The following is a 14,333-nucleotide window of genomic DNA, read 5'->3' on the forward strand; positions in this document are numbered from 1 at the left end:
ATTACAGTTACATTTTACAAACATATTAAACTTCCTCTTCGACGTTTAATAGGATAACAAAATGTTCAGCTTGCCATGTACATGCGATTTCCTACTAGTATGATGTCACCTCTACAGACATTCACCAGAGATTCGGGTTTCGCCGTAATACCATAAATATCTTGCCGAATAAACTTTTCGAGAAAACTTCATAGGCGACACTAATCAATGTAATTTTGTTAAATGTAGAATAAATTTTCGATCTTAAAGAACTTAGAAGGATCTAACAGGAATAGTTGAATAATTACAAGTGTAATATCCTTGAGTTATTGGATGTAAAATACTATTAATTGTTTATCCTTCATTAGTTGTGCTCACAGGTGTTACACATTTATTATCTTACTGCAGTATTTTGTAACAAATGTAATTCCACTTAAAGAAAATTAACAGACCTGTTGTTAATCGACTTCTAGCTGTTGGTCGATGCACAAACATTGAGGTGTAATCTGCTTAAAATAAAACCTTTTCGTTAGTTAAGAGGATAATATATCTCTTGAAATAAAGCTTTTTAGATGAAATATAAGTAAAGCAGTTGATTTCAGTTTCCTTATGTACTATATACGTATATATATAAGCTTTTTATACTGGTAAGCACCTAATATTTGAGTTTTAGCCCAAAAATATATTTTGACATACCACTACGTCTGTTATTTGTTTATTGAATTTTACTAAATACTACCTATGAGTTTGGGAAATAATAAACTTTTATTGCATTAACGATTGTACCTGTTTGCAAGTATTACAGTAATCTTCGGCATTTAGATTCCTATTCTCTGTTCAATAAAAGTGTTTAAGGTTCAAGAAATAACAATGTTCTTAGAAACATCTTAAAGATTTAAACTTTCTTTAACTTCTCTTTTAGGTAAGTGACAAAACATTTTCCAAAGGATTAACAATTCTTAATACTGACATCATTGTTAATCAACTCTTTCCATCAATAGGATCCCTCAAGCCAACGAGCAAGACGTGGTCAGCGATGAAAATTGTTTACAAAATGAAGTCTTGTCACGCGTGTCAACCAAAATATTACTATAATATTTTAACACGTAGTAATTCTTTTAAATTACATGCTTAAAAAAAATTTTCTAGAGAATTGGATCAGTCCATTTTCAACCTTGGTTGTTCCCCCGTAAAATAAAATTTCTCATGCCAAAATCATGAAATCGAACCTTTGTTTTATACTGAGCATGAATTGCAAGTGTTTTCAAATCGTACAGTCTTCAACTATTTCTAAGCTCAAAAGGCAGAAGGGAGCAGTGTAAGGGGGAGGGTCGGGATGTGGAGTCCTGAAACTGGAGAGCGCAATAACTTCTAAGTGGGCGCAATGACGTAAACTGATTGTTTCCAAACACTGATGCTTTGGTTTCTTTCTAATCCATAATAAATTGTACTGCAAGTTTTTACTATTGTAATTTCGATGTCAAACTATTGATTTTTTTTAAATACGACTCTGTGAGTGGCGCTTGAAGTAAAGAAATGAGAGCAATTTCTTTGCGTTTATACTAATGAGGTACGAGGTACGAGCTGTGGTATAATTAATTTACTATAGAGTACATTTTTGTTTTGGTTCCTTTGATGTACTTTGAATTTAATTTACCGTAGAGAATATAGAATTATAGTGTCACAAAAATATTGTAATCAGATTGGTTATTGTTCCCTAGAACAATCAATTTAACCCTTTGTAAAATACATTAAGCGGGTCGAACAAAAGCTCTTAACACAACGGTAGACATTTTTTACATTATATTAAGAAGCTTAATTATTATTTTTTTTATTAATGTTGTAAAATGAAACTTCCTTAAATATTATAAACCTACTGTTTTCTTTATTTTGAGAGTGATTTTTGCTTTCAGTATTCAAATGTTTAACAAACACATTTGAGTGGGAAATTTCTTATTTTCTGACATAAAGTATTAAAAAAAACAACAACAACCAATTGGAAAAACTCATATAGAGCCAGAGTACCAACTCTATTTTGGTTTTCACTATGTTGGAGATGATTAAGAATGTTTCAACCTCTTAAAGAAGTTATATTTTCGTATTAGCAACAAGTCATTAGTTCAAATATTTACCACTAAATTTACACATCAGTTATGAAACATATTATAAATACATGCCATGTTTATTGTTTTAGTTTTTTCACAAATTTGGAAACAGTTCTTACAATTTATATACAGATGGCTCCATTGTAAACTGAAAATTACCCTATGGATACAATTAATTAGTTCTAATTTTATAGCAAAGTCCTGCCTAGTTTATTACTGTATTTGTTGTTCCCTCTTACTTCTTGACTGCCCTGGGACCTATCTGTAGACAGTGTCCACTACGCTTGTAATTGAAAATTAATTTTATGCGTTCCAGAACTTTCGTATTACCTGTAGACTAACGGTTTATGGTCAACCATACGTTTTTACTCCGTTCATAAATGAACTGCGCAATCAAACAATAAATACCTTTATTTATAAATTACTGAGCATGGCCTACAAATGGAATGTATAAAAAATAATTTTTATTTAAAAAATTGTAAGTACCTGGAAAAAGCTACGCATTAAAAATCTCGAGAGATTATATGGCGTTGTCTAGAAAGGAATTGTGGAGTAAAGATTAAGTAAAATCCAGAGAGATCATCCGTCCTGACCATCTACAAAGCTATGTCCTCAGAGCGAAAAATATAGAATTAAAAAGTGTATTGCTCAACTTGCAGCTCAAAGGGACTTTAAGTCTCGACCATTCTATCCAGTTGGACATACGTCTCCTCCAGGTCACTGATCTACTGTTGGTAGCGAACTCATCGGCGACTGAGATACCAGGACGACCACCAGCGATCGCGCAGTATAGTATAGAATTTATAGAATGACCGGTGACTTCGAGATGCGCCGTAGGCAAAGACGGAACTAAAGTGTTGGGGGGTGGAGCGGCTCAGTCTGTTGCCGTATTTAGCCTTCTGAACTTCGGTCTCCAGTCTTCTATACGTGCCGCCCAAAAAAAAACATTCGCTTGTGCCAATTCACGAGTTGTAATACAATTTGTGAATTAATTGCGTTGTGCTCATTACGTTTTAAGTAAAGAGTTTGAGATGGATCATAATGTAAAAAGTAAAATTGGAGGTAGGTAGAAAGGTTATACACGGCCAAGCAAGAGAAGTGCTTCCCATTTTATGAAATGGGAAGCAGAAACCAACACACTTATAAATTTGAAGAAAGTTCAACAGCGTGTCGTAGAGGCAACTGGAATTTCTGAAAGTACGCTGAGACGAATTTTGAAGGAGGAAAAAAATAAGTCCAATTGGCAATTCTTTTAGTACGCCCAACAAAGTAAGAAAACGCAAACATACTAAAAGTAATCTGGACAATTTTGATTTGGGTGTAGTTCGAAGAACAATAAATAATTTTCATCGACAACGGGGTTTTGTTATGTTAATATTGCGTGTGGATCGTTGGTGTTATTGTTATTTTAAGTATACATCATTAAATTAACTTGATACAAGTTGGTAGATAAAACTGAGTTTTTTTCTTATTCTACTGTGTATATTGACAAATTAGTTTAACCAGTTTTATATTAATTTTTAATTAAGCAGCTAGGCTATGTCAGTTGAAAATATTTTTTAGTGTATAATTGTATTTACTATCGTAAAAGCCTGAAGCTTACACGGTTAGTATATGATAAATTGAATTTTAATGGCTAACAAAGTGTAACAATTACAATTCTGAACTGTTGTCGTCGTTGGAGATCAAGATAATATAAATTCCTACCCTTTCCCAATTTATGAGAACCCTTTCTTACCACCAGGTATCTCTACTGCGAACTCATTAAGAAGGGTGAGCTATGAACACAATTTCGGCAGAACATAGTCATTGTTATGATCACGTACATCCGGTCCCAATATTTCCAAGATTTCCTGTATTGAATTCCCCATCATAAAAGTCCGCCGCCGTAACTTCAAAAGAGTCTAGAAATGTTCAAATATTCTCAAGGTCTCCTATACTAAATTGCTCATCATAAAAGACCACCGTGGTAAGAACATAAGGGTCTAGAAATGTTGGCAAACACTACAATATTCGGCTCCCGCCACCACTATGAGCCGGGAGCCGAAAACTCTCAGTAGGGTTAGTAGCACCGTATTCACTCCCCTACTTTAGATTGTGCCCCCACGCGCTCAACTCCTCCAGTCCTCACGCGCATCCCACCGGTCATGCTATAACTTCCCTAGAGTACAGTGCGAACTGTCGCCCACTGGCTGTCAGGACCCTCGCTGCAGTGAGACCCGAGAACTGGTGGCTTAAGACCACGTTGAAAGTGCTCGAGGCTGAGGTATGTCTCAGAGAAGAAGCAGCTAAGAAAAAAGATAGCCCTCAAAGCGGTACAAGAGAAGATGGTTTGACTTTGATTAAGCGGAAGTCGAAGAAGTCATATGTAAATCGCAAAAAATAAAAATTCGCGAAACAACAATTCTAACTCGGCATTAATAACTAATAACCATACGTCAAGTAATTTTTCACCTTCTTCTAATTCATCCTTCAACCACCTTCTTTGCAAACAATTGGCCCAGAATTATACAGGAAAATAACGATAAAAGAAACCAATTGAGATTCTTAACTGTCCATATTGAAGGAGACAATCACGCCGTCACCTAGCCGGCCTCGTACAACAGCGCGGGGACCTGTCGACCACAGTGAGTTGCACCTGCAGGCCGAGGGCCAAGCTTCTGACTGTCGCCGCTGGCAGACCAACAACGCCCGGGAGCTGCTGTGTACTGTTCGCCAGAGCAAACGATGTTGCCGCCAGCGAGACTCACAGTATACTGGAACTGGAACAATGAGAGCGACAGATAACTGCTCCCCAGGAACCATGCCGTGAACCAGCAAATTGTCCTCGTCAACTCCTTCATAGAAGAGCTTTGCGTTCGATATGAGGGTGTTGAGCTACTGGAATTCAATTCAATTGGAAGACGCTGGTTTACTAACCACGGCATGCGTCTGCGATTGCCCGGCAAGAGGCTGCTGGGCGATCTTGTGGTGGGAGCCCTCTGTCGCTGCGCTCGGTCAACAGCTGAAAGTCCCCCGCCTCTGCACCAGACCGCTCCTGTTTCCTCTACTTGTGAGCGTCCGTCTTCCCCGCCTGTGTCCAGGACATCTCAGCCAAGATCGCCGCTGTCTGCAGCGTGGCCAAGGACACTCCCGCACGACAACTTCGCAGCGGTTGTAAAGCGGTAAAACGAAAGCCCGGCCATTCACCGACAAACAATTAAACTGTTTTTTTTTTTTTTTTTTTTTTTTTTTTTTTTTTTTTTTTTTTTTTTTTTTTTTTTTTATGAATTCCACTGACACGACAACGACGGACTAAATTGAAGAATTCAAAGAATCGGAAACAAAATAAAAATTTTCTATTCAGAATCAATTTTGGCTGCTTGATAAAAATGCCCAATTCACTACTAACAAACTGGATAATCCATCTTTTGTGCGAAGATTTGAGAACCGATTTTCTGTCATAACTGAGAACGGATTCAATAAACAAAATATAGATCTTTTTCAAATTCTAAATTTCAATTTGGCAAACGCGTAGTCGACATCAATCCAAAGGAGGTAGTATGGGATATGCGCAAACAGTCAATTTTTAAGAGCATTCAAATTGGAAAAGAAAGTAATTAGAAGGACAGCAAAATTAATTTCAGAGAATTCTGCAAACAAGCTTTCCACTGTTGACTCTGCTGACTCTTTCTCTACATTTTGTAAGCAATTCTGTTCTGTAAGTCGAAATGTGCCCTGACAAGGAGCCGATACACACAAGAGTATGAGAGAAGTTAGAGACAGCAACTGAACTGGAAGACACAGAACGTTTGCTTATGAGCACTTGCCTTTATAAGCTGGTGTTCATTTAATGAACAGGTAGTCATCTTCCATAAAACATGACTTATGCCCAAAGAGTTAAAATTCGCCTCAAACGCTTTGTAGAATCAATCGTACGTATTAAGTACAAAATTGGATCAAATATGTCGTTGTTGTAAAATAAATGTTACAGTTTAAAATCCTACTTTTTAACTTATAAAATCAACAAATATTTACTTAAACGGTATTTATAAATAAGATGTCATCGTGAAAGACTTACAATAACACGTGAGTACAAGGTCCACAAGTAAACAGTGACAGTGACGCCTGAGTGCTCTCTCTCGCATAAAGGGACTCGCTCGGGGTTGTAAAACCTCAACGAAGGGTGAAAATATCCCTCAACAGTAAACTCACGCCACAGTGGAAACTGACTCGTTAACACTGATTGTCCACTGAGAAACATAACACTGTAGTCTAGGTACAAATAGTTCAATATCACATAAAATAAATATTCTGGAAAAGCTTTAGAATTGTTTTTATTAAACTATTGCACATTTGTGTTTTTCGATGCTCAAATAAATATGGAGTACAAATAAATTATTTCATCAAACATTTTACAGTAATAAAATTAATAATGCATTATATGAATTCTCTGGTAAATGTAAAATTTACACAAGAGATGATGTATTGGTTTTTATTTCCAACTTCCATCCTTTAGTTGGGTGACCTTATTGTCTTAGAGTAAAAAATATGTTTTCGTACTAATTGTGACATTTTTACAGCATTTTTTGATTAAGCTTCCTTATATCTATAAACGTATCACTAAAGTATTATATTTTAAGAAATAAAATGTATTACGAAACGTTTTCTTCACGAAAATACACTGAGGATCAAAAAATGTGGGACGCACTGGTTTTTGTAAATGCCTTTAGCTTAAATCAACTTGTTGGGCATGAATCGTGTTTACGTAAATAAATATAGTGTATGAGTTCCAGTTCTAAGTGAAAACCGCTAATTGCCCTATAAACATTTGACAAACCTGTTCATTAGTCTCAATCTGCATGTCTGTTATTGTAATAATGTACTTGTCTATTCTTATCAAGCCAAATCTTGACCTTTGTACATCACTGTTGGCCACCATATCCTCATTCCTATTTCTGATTGTAACTTAATACAGTTGTAGTTGTTAAGTTGCAGTTCATTTTTTACTTTTAAAATGCCTCTTTCACCAGTGAATGCGGCTAGAGTGGTGGCATTAGTTGAAAATGGCAATAGCGCGCGTCAGGTGGCTGAGATAACAGGATTTTAACGTTCAAGCATAAATAGAGCTGTTATTCGATTCAGGTTAACTGGTAGTTATGGTAGAAGGCCCGGATCCGGTCGTAGCCGAGCAACTAGTGCTAGGGATGATCGGTTTATTGTTTCATTGAGTCTACGAAATCGGTTTTCAACTTCTCTTGAACTGGCAAATGAACTTCGGAGGGCTCGGGAAGTGAATATTAGCAGATGGACTGTAAGAAGAAGGTTGCAGGAAAGACAATTAAATGCTTGTCGGCCTGCCACTGGCCCAAGACTGACCGCACGTCATCGGCAAGCTCGTTTGCGATTTGCAAGAAACCACTTAAACTGGACTATTGACCAGTGGAGTCGAGTATTATTCTCTGACGAGTCCAGATTCTCTCTTCAGATCACCTGATGGTCGGCAAAGGGTGTGGAGAAGGCGAGGTGAGCGATATGCGCAATGTAACATATCACTCAGGGACAGTTTCAATGGTGGCTCTATCATGGTGTGGGGCGGAATCTCAAGGGAAGCTCGAACGGACTTAGTTGTTTTTGATAGAGGAACTTTAAATGGTCAGAGGTATGTCGAAGAGGTGCTAGCAGAACATTGTACAGTTTATGCAGGATTTGTTGGGCCAGATTTTGTTTTCATGCATGACAATGCTCGACCCCATACCGCTAGAGTGGTGCAAGACTACCTTCAGGATGTGCAAATTAGTACGATGGAGTGGCCAGCACGTAACCCAGATCTAAATCCAATAGAAAATATCTGGGACCAGATTGGGAGAGCAATTAGAAGTCAACGTGGCGAGCTGCTAACTTTGGATCAACTTCGACAGGCTGTACAGGCAGAATGGAACAATATTGGTCAACAGAACATACAGAACGTGATTGACAGCATGCCTAGGCGGCTGAAAGCTGTCATCAGATCTCGGGGAGGAAATACGAGGTACTGAACTTTCTGAAATGGAAAACATAAAACCCACCAAGTGTTTTAAAAGAACTCCTTGAAAAGAACACTATTACTCAATTGTGTGGATTTTTGTTGGGTATGAAAACATTATTTTTTCTTTTTTTTAATTAAAACATAATACATTTTAAGTAACTGATTTGATTTTTTGTCTTTTAGGTTATTTCTTGAGAGTAATATCGTGTTCAAGTTGGTTTAAACTAAGAAAATAAAAAAGATATTAAACGAAAATAGAGTGTCTCACTTTTTTGCACCTCAGTGTATATATCGTATTTTTATTGATAAAAATACGCCATTGTCTTAAGCTATAACTCTTCTATATTAAAAAAAAATACTTACATTTTTATTTTGGATTGAGTACAAAATGGTTTTCTTTGCATATTTTAAACTGACTGTAATTTAAAGTTGAGGGTTACAAAATGTAAACTTTTCCTGTATTTAGAGAAGTTGTTTTTTAAATAAAAAATATTTTAAAAACCCAAAATCGATTGAACCATCATAACAAGTCTCCAACACACTTATAAAAATATTTAATGGACGGAATTTCTTTTTCAATTAATTGAAAATGTATGTAGTTTATTTAATGGGTTACACTTAATTACATGATCTAAAATACTTTTCTAAATTCTAAATTACTAAACTACCCTGGTTTATTCTAATAATTTATTTCTTTTTTCAAATTTAATTTTCGTTTTTTTAGCAAGAGTTAGATAGCGTGGTTTTATAATCATGTACTTAAATAATCCTTGCACCATTTCTTAGACATAAAAAAGGAAACTTTGTGTTGTGTTTAAAATTCGCATACCTAATTATATTAAATAATGTTTTCGCTCTCTTTCATTTTCCGCTTTAAATAAAAAATCTTACATAAAAGAATGTATATCAATGTATTCATTTAAACAATATATGACATTTATTAGTGTAAATAAGAATAGTTATTATAAAAAAGATACTACCTTTGTTTTTCCATTATTTGAATATAAAACTTAAAAATTATTTTTCATCTGAAATGTTTAATAATTTCAAAATATATTTAGACAAGAGAAACTAAAACCTTTGTAATAAAATGTATTGTTTAATTCAAGAGCTTGTATTTAGGTACGTAATAAAAAACATTTGTATCTATTAAAAGTTCGTTTTTTATAAATGGAATCCTTATAAGAGTTAAATAATGTTAGAGAATTGACATTTAACGAATATAAGAATTTAAAGAAATTATAAAAATCAAATTTAGACAAAATTCAAGATACGTTTGGTTGTGTACAACAACTGTAGAGTTAAAAAGTTTTAAAACTCAATTACGGAATAGCTTTTCAAAGTTTCAGACGGTAAAAAGATTAAATAAATACATTCAAAATATGATTTACATTTAATAGTTACTGGAGTATAAACACACACTTCACCCACACCCAGCTTGCGTGTTTGTGTAGGTTAGCTAAAGAAAAGAATGTATTATGCTAAAAGTTTCAGAGCATATTTCATGTATTCATCATATAAGGTTTAAAATTTGGGAATTTGTATAGGTTTTCTGTTTGATTTTAAGACTCATTTTTGGTATATTGTATATAGATTTTTTTATTTTTATATGGATCCGAAAAAGTTTTTATATCATTATCAATTTATATAAATACTTATTATATATAACCAATACGTATCCAAACTCTTCTTTGCAATTTATCGTTGAAATACCCAAATAGTATAGTTTTAACATGAAAGAAACGTTAGGTTGATTATAGTTATATGCTTAAGTTGCAAAATATTTGAATTTCTAAGATAGAAATAACGGATTAAATTGCTGCAGCTTGCTAAATTGGTCATATTGGATGAAAAATGTTATAATATGTATTTATTGCTCCCTAGATTTAATTTTAAATATTAACACATTTACGTTTAACCATTTTTTAAATACATTTTAATTGTTAGGCCAGGCCAAGTTTGAACTTTATACTAAATTTAAAAATAGATCAGATAATATTTTAGTAAGAGAGTCTAACGTCTAACGCTAAAGTATGAAGATAATTTTATGTTATAATGATCTTCTGGTTTCCCACCAAGTTTGTAATTTCCTAATTGTACTTTATGGTTTAAAGTTTTTCTGAAAATGTTAGAGTGTTAGAAGTTGAAAAGTAACTGAAACACATGCGTATAAAAGCACAATGTCTGTATCGTATAAATCACTGATATAGCATGTTAAGCCGCCCAACTCCCAACACAAACAGGTAATAGAATATTCAGCCCTGGGATAAGTACAAAGTTATGTGGTCTCTCCAACTTGGGCAGGGGATCAAAATCGCATTGTTGAGGTTTTTAACTCTTGCCAACTCTTTCGAATATCCGCTCTCTGCTTGTAATATTCGTTTCGAGTTCATATCATTTGTGTGTTTTGTTGTTGTTATTTAATCTTGTAAATAAAATAGCTAAATTTAGTGCTAAACGCTAATTTAAAAAACGACTAGTCATCATCCTAATATTCATCTAATATTTTTTTACATTCTTTGAGTTCCGAGGAAAGGTTATATTATGAAGAGAAAGATCGGAAAAGTGTAAGGAATATTTTAGAATTTTGAAAAAAATTTTAACCGAATGCTTAATTAAATGTTAACATAATTCTTTTTTGTGATCCTCATATAGAAACTAAATAAATTACTCAGCAACAATTAACGTTTCGTAAATTAAAATATTTACTTATCGTGATTAAATTAAATTAAAACATAATCTTTAAATTTTTGAAAGAAGGCAAAAGTTTATATTATGCTTTCATTAAATTATACGTTTAAATTAATGTAAAGTAAATTAAAGTATACACTTCAATCACTTCTAAGAAAAGTGCTGTATTTTCTTGTATATTTGCCAGAACTTTTCTGTTTAAAACGTGCTCCAACAAGCATAGTCCCTGATTCTAATTACAAAATATCTTTTTTCTATTTTATGTCAAATATCAAAGTTTTCTTAAATTTTAAATTGCAACTAATAAGAAATGTAATATAAACTGTGAATGCTATTGGAAGTAAAATAATTTAAATGATTAAATTAGGTAATTTTTCTAGTTCAATCAACAATAAATAATTAATCTTCTATGTTGCTCGATATTTTTATTTATTTCAATTAAGATTGTATAAATAAATATTGATCGATCAACCTAAAATTTAACTTAAACTTAATGTTTACTACTTACGGAAAATATGAACCTAAGCAAGTTGCCTCGCACTTATTCTCGTAAGAGAGCATGTATTTTATGTAATACTCAAATCTCTCTATAACACGCTCTATATCGTACAATTCGCCGTAATCCCATATATTTTGTAACCTACACATCTATTACTGGAGAGTCCCTTCAAGAACGTAGCCAGGAAAAGATTTTGTGGGATACATACAACTGATATTTTCCTTTAGTGGACATAGAGTAAGGCCCCATTTTGTGCCTAAAAAATTCTGGACCCGTTTCTTTGTTGACAACGATCTTTCAGCTGTCAGTAATACTAAATTATATAAATAGTAATAATTTAAAAAGTAATTAAAATCTTAAAAATTTGGGGGTCCGGATCCGTTGGAACCCCTCGCTGGCTACGTCCTTGGGCCCCTTAATAACTCTCTTCAGACTCACAAACACTCACTGACCACCAACACACTCTCATGGGAATCCCATTCAGAAAAGAATTATCGAATCAGTATGCCCAAAATCTATTGAAAACTACAAATAGCTCAAAATCTCATTTGTTTTCGCTGCGTACAAACATTGAAGCAAGATTTGATATACAACATGTAGTCTACTCTACGATACAGCGAAACGACCCACTATTGAATATTAAGTTATTTCGTATATCAGACCATTTCCTTCACTTCTCTTTTATAATTGAAAAAGGTTAGAACATTTTGCATCTTTAATGTTACATACGACACTGAAAGAAAGAGATATGAAGGTATTCATTCCTGACTAGGACCTATGGCTCTTAAATTCTCAACTTTAATAAAATTAAATACACAGGAAAGTGATCTAAGTTTGAATTCGCGGGTTTTCCTTGTGATTTATTGCATGCAAAAGTTACCGTATTGGCATGTTTGCCACAGTTGTACAAAGCATGACATACAACGAAATCAAAGTGCGATGACTGAAATATAAGACTTCATCCTTTCCCAAGTTCTCATTTGCTAATTACTAAGGACACTAAAGCTTTCCTTCACTCGCCCACTGATAGCTTCAATTAACAGCAATAGAGAGCAATACAGTTTTATAGCGTACATTTTTAAGAAATGCCTCTCTAAAACTTATTGTTTGTCATTTTCTCATTGAAAGTACTAATAATTTATAGAAGTTTTTCATTGTTTTGTATTAAAAATTAACACTTGAATTAAGACTTCAAAAGCACTTAAATATTATGGTAATATAAAGACACAAGCAGAATTTTATTTAGTCTTGTGGAGATGTGGGTAGAATATTTTTAAAACAGTCGAGAGATTTGTATCCTATTTTTAACTCATTTTCGTGTCTTCTAAATTTGTACCAACCAGGTTTCACCTTTTAGGTTGATAGTCTAGTCAAAGAATGAACTGAAATAGGGGTCAAAAGGAAAGTTAATAAGCAAAAAGCCCAACTGTGATACTTTTTGGGTAACCTAGTAGTGTATAACATATCAAAAATGCTAAACCAATGTTAATTTTTATAGCTATATCTCTGAAGTGGCTGCCCCTAAAGGAAATGTTTATGCGTACATAAATTAAACTTGGAAAAGTTTTGTACGTCTCTCATTCCTATAATGATTTTCTATTAATGCCGTGTCAACTCTCGTAAATCGGTAAATTTTGAAATGAACATTTTGCAACCCATTGTCGCCAAACCTGGTTATCTAGAATGCTACAAAATCCACACAAGTCAATTCTAATTTGCGTTGTTTTAGTGGTTCCAAAGCGCTAATGTGAAACACTAATAAACATGTTAAATTAGGGCACTCTAATTCTACCACATGTCCATTAATGCCTAACTCAGAGTTCAAAGTAATTTAAATATCCAGTCGTTGTTTAAGCTATTTTGATATTTTATAATGACGTTTGTCAGGATTACACGACAAATATTTATGTAAAAGATGAAAAAAATTGTAAAATATTATCCAGTACTGCACGAAGAGAAATATGGTTTTAAATCAAACTTTTTTGTACTATATTAACAATTCTCACACTTTTAATGTTGGTCTATACGTCACGGTTCGTGCGATAACGAAGCATTCCGTGTTTGTATTATATTTCAAGATTTACATGGAAATGTTTTGAAACAATTATTTGCATTTCCAAAGATTGTAACTTTTTAAACTATATACTTTGTTTAAATCTTTCAGTTGCTGTACAGTTGGCCAATACTCCAAAATGTGCTTGGTGCTTGTGAAGCAGTGGGGAAGGCTAGTGGCGTGGTTATATTACGACCATTAACACATCAAAGGCACAAGTCCCTTTGGGTCTGATTGGTGCTGAAAATGTAAATCCTATTATTGAACAGAATGTAAAGAACATCTTAAACCGTACATAGCAAAGGAGGAAATGTATTTAGTGTTCTTTACTATTAGTAAAATTCTTATGGGGTTTTACTTTAAATCCAGTGTTTTATCTGGTCTTCATATTGATCATTCTTTAACATTCTAGTTGAAATCGCTTTATTTTCTTCCTCTTTTCGGTAGTGAATGCGGTTGACTAAGGACAAGCATGCCTCTCTATAGTGTTCACCGTCCCAGGTTTGATACTAGCAGTGATCTCAGGAGATAAGGAAGGAGAGGAAATCGGAGGCACGGTATCCAGTAATGAGTGAAATCGGGAAACAGTAAAGTAGTGGAAGAAACAGTGAAGTAGTGGAAGAAACAGTGAAGTAGTGGAGGAAACAGTGAAGTAGTGGAAGAAACAGTTAAGTAGTGGAGGAAACAGTGAAGTAGAGGAGGAAACAATGAAGTAATGGAAGAAACTGTGAATTAGTGGGGGAAACAGTGAAGTAGTGGAAGAAACAGTGAAGTAGTGGAAGAAACAGTGAAGTAGTGGAGGAAACAGTGAAGTAGTGGAGAAAACAGTGAAGAAGTAGTGGAAGAAACTGTGAATTAGTGGAAGAAAACAATGAAGTAGTGGAGGAAACAGTGAAGTAATGGAAGAAACAGTGAAGTAGTGGAGGAAACAGTGAAGTAGTGGAAGAAATTGTGAATTAGTGGAAGAAACTGTGAAGTAGTGGAGGAAACAGTGAAGTA

The sequence above is a fragment of the Homalodisca vitripennis genome, chromosome 3 (genome assembly GCF_021130785.1).
Source record: "Homalodisca vitripennis isolate AUS2020 chromosome 3, UT_GWSS_2.1, whole genome shotgun sequence".
Taxonomy (NCBI): Eukaryota; Metazoa; Arthropoda; class Insecta; order Hemiptera; family Cicadellidae; genus Homalodisca; species Homalodisca vitripennis.